This window comes from Octodon degus, unplaced genomic scaffold (assembly GCF_000260255.1).
Source record: "Octodon degus isolate 3935 unplaced genomic scaffold, OctDeg1.0 scaffold00319, whole genome shotgun sequence".
Taxonomy (NCBI): domain Eukaryota; kingdom Metazoa; phylum Chordata; class Mammalia; order Rodentia; family Octodontidae; genus Octodon; species Octodon degus.
Window position 1 is genome coordinate 926,652 of NW_004524895.1, and position 3,504 is coordinate 930,155.

At 46.7% G+C, this 3,504-nt stretch overlaps 1 pseudogene; it reads left to right on the forward strand.

Moving 5' to 3' along the window:
* Positions 1–729, forward strand: part of LOC101579440 — an 8,934-nt pseudogene extending 8,205 nt beyond the window's left edge.
* Positions 730–3,504: the final 2,775 nt, after the last annotated feature.

Consider the following 3,504-nt stretch of genomic DNA (forward strand, 5'->3'; position numbering starts at 1 on the left):
GGTTCATGCCTGGATTAAGACGAAGCGCTTAGATAGGGTAAAGGAAGAAGCCCTGAATATCCTGTGCCTCTAGGAGACCAAATGTTCAGAGAACAAACTCCCAGCTGAGCTTCGTGAAGGAGCTGTCTGGACTATCCCATCAGCACTGGTCAGCGCCTTCTGACAAAGAAAGGTAGGGCAGTGTGGGTCTGTTTTCCTGCCAGTGCACACTCAAAGTCTCTTATGGCATTGGTGAAGAGGAACATGACAAGGAAGGTGGGTGATTGTGGCTGCATTTGGCTGGTTTGTGCTGATCACAGCCGAGGTCTGGTAAGGCTAGAGTACAGTCAGCACTGTGATGAAGACTTTTGCAAGTTCTTGAAGGGCTTGGCATCCCACAAGCCTTTTGTACTATGTGGGGACCTCAGTGTGGCTCATGAAGAAATTGATGCTCCTAACCCCAAAGGAAACAAAAAGAATGCTGGCTTCACTCCACAGGAGCGCCAAGGCTTTGGGGAACTGCTGCAGGCTGTGCCACTGGCCAACAGCTTTCGTCACCCGTACCCTAATGCTGCCTACGCCTACACCTTTTGGACTTATGTGATGAACGCTAGGTCCAAGAAGGTAGGTTGGCACCTTGATTACTTTCTGTTGTCTCATTCCCTTTTACCTGCTTTGTGTGATAACAAGATCCGTTCCAAGGCCCTTGGCAGTAACTGTTGTCCCATCATCCTGTACTTAGCACTGTGACATTCTCCAAATCACTGTGAGCCTGGTAATAACTGCCCTCCCACCATAAAAATGTTCCTCCCTTACTATCCTTCTAAAACTCCACTTTCTCATCTATGAGAATATGAATCCTTTGATCAGGCACCATTACCAGTTTTTTTTTTAAAACCCAAGATTTTTTCTTTTTTTGTGGATCCACCTTATGTTAAAGTTTCTGACATGTTCTTTTTTGAACTATCTATGTGTAAATAAAGGCAATAGTTTCAAAAAAATTAATTAATGTATTTATTAGGTCCTTATTAAGGTAATTATCACAAATAGAGATTAATAGCCAAAATGACAGGCTAAAAATCATATAAAACACAAAAGAAAATTGCACTAAATCAAGGTACATGTTCAGATGCACTGTCCACATGGAATTAGAATAACATTTTTTTTCTCTCTTATTCCTATTGTCTGTCTTGGGCCGACCAGATAGCTCAGTGGACTAAATGCCTGCTTAGGCAAGTACAGGGTCGGGGGTTAAATCCTCAGCACCATATGCTGCACCAGCCCTACCCCTGGGTACGCTAAGCCGGCCACCGAGACTGGGCATGATGGTGCACACTTGTAATCCCAGCACTGAGGAGGCTGGAAACAGGAGGATCACTGAGTCTGAGCTGCTAGTGAGATCCTGTACCTGTACCAAATACATAAAAAATATAAGATGCATATTGTCTGCCCTTTATTTTACATCTTATTTTTATATTGATTTTTCCATATAAAAGAAACTGTTTCAAGCCTGTGTTGTTGATGCCCTTGTGACATTACTTCTTATTATGTTTCTCAGATAGTGCACTGCCAGTGCACAGCAAAGCCGCTGATTGCTGTAGCTGATCATCTGTGACTTCCTTAAATTTGTTCATTGTTTCCAAGAGTTTTTTTTAATGTCTTTGGGGTATGTTACGTGTAAGGTCTTGTCATTCCTGAGCAGATATGGTATCTATTCTTCCATTCCAAGGTACTTGACTGCTCTTCGTTTTTTTGCTGAAGTGCCCTGGCAAGGTCTCAATCACCTCCACCAAAAAATGTCACCAAAAAAACAAAACAAAACAAAAACAAAAACCGCTTCACACCATAAACTTTGAGATTCTTTGAGCCCTCGTTAAAATGCTCACCAAGAAACCCCATGCTTAGCACAAGCCTACAAGTAGCAGTTACAGAGCATGGGCTGGGGCCACAGGGAGGGAGAACTTAGCTATGTCCCCTGTGCATCCATAGGATTCCTGTCACCCAGAACTTCCTCACTGGCCTCACCTTTGCTGTTTCATGCCCCTGGGGAAAGAGATTTCCATACCTCAAGTGTTGCTGCAGCCACAGTACCCCCTAGTGGCTATGAAAAGGATTCCCCAGGAAAACCACTCAGGAACCGGCCTCAAGACCTCCAGACTTTCTTCCTAGTGACATCCAGACGAACCTGTTGTCATTACCTTTAGCAGGTTTGTGAAGTAAGCTTCGTTTTGGGGTTTTGAGAGAGCAGAGAATGGGAATCGCAAACCCCACCTTGGGAAAACCTGTCAGCACCAAGAGAAACGTGAATTACTAATGGAAAAACAACCTGAAGATGCAAAACGCGACTCTCATTCCCCCCACCAAATTAAATACAAGCACAGGTCACTGAATTCCAACAGTGGTTCTATGTTTCTGTAACACTTCTGTGGGGAGTCATGTTGGGTTTGTCCTGCCCCAGGAAATCTATAAATTAGATGCCATGGGTCTAGGTTATGAGAGTGTTCATGTCTTCAGGTATTACAAATACTTAGTGCATGGGCAGATGCATTAAAGGAGTGAATTATGAAGGCAGAGGCCTTGGGGACAGGGCATGAACCATGCCCACACAGAGCACACGCTGTGATGAGTCCTGTAGGGCTCCCAGGTCATCTCCTCACTCAGCAGCTGAGACATGCATGCATCCCCAGGCAAAGGTTGGCAGCAATTGTGGGACACTGCCCCCTTTCCTGCTCCTTTTCCCAGCAGAGTGTCCCTGCTCCTGGGGACACCCAGATTGAAGAAAGAGACCGGTCAGTCTCTGCAGTGCAGCCTGCTTTCCCCACCACAGAGTCTGGGTCCCCACTGAGCAGACCTAGGGAGCAGGCCCTGGGCCTGTGGTCCTCGCCAGGCCGAGTGACTCCAATCTGTCCCTCAAGCCCTCCAACCCGGGTCCTTTTACCTCTAGGAAATGTACCCACCCTCAATAGGCTCAAGGGCACACCTTGAAGGGAGTTTCCTGTACTGCAGGTCTGGTTCCTAGATCTCCAGGTAGCCAAGTTTTCCAAGGAGCAGCACAAGCCAGAAGGGAATTGCAGCCAGGAGCAGTATCCACTGGGCAACCCAGCACGGGCCACGTCATTGCTGCCCCTCCTTCTGTTCTCTGCTAGGTCACTATTCCCCTTTCATTCTTACTGAAGCTTTTGTTTCCCTCTCTTTGTGACACAGGGCTTCCCCATGCAGATCACGCTGGCCAAGCACTTACATTGTAGCCTTGGCTGGCCCTAATGTCCTTCAGATCCTCCTGCCTCATCCTCTACAGTGCAGGGATTATAGGAGTAGAGGAACAGACTTGATCTGGTATTAATATTGCAAATTTTAGCTCATGTCAATGGCATATGGTGTCCAGGTTCACTGAGGTTATTAGGACCCTGTATGTGACACACCTTCACACTGTCGTTTTTCCCATGGCCTCCTGTCTCTCCCTGCCCTGGATGCCCTGTAATCCTTCCCGTGAGCAAGAGAGCTATTCTACCCTCTCATTCCCGC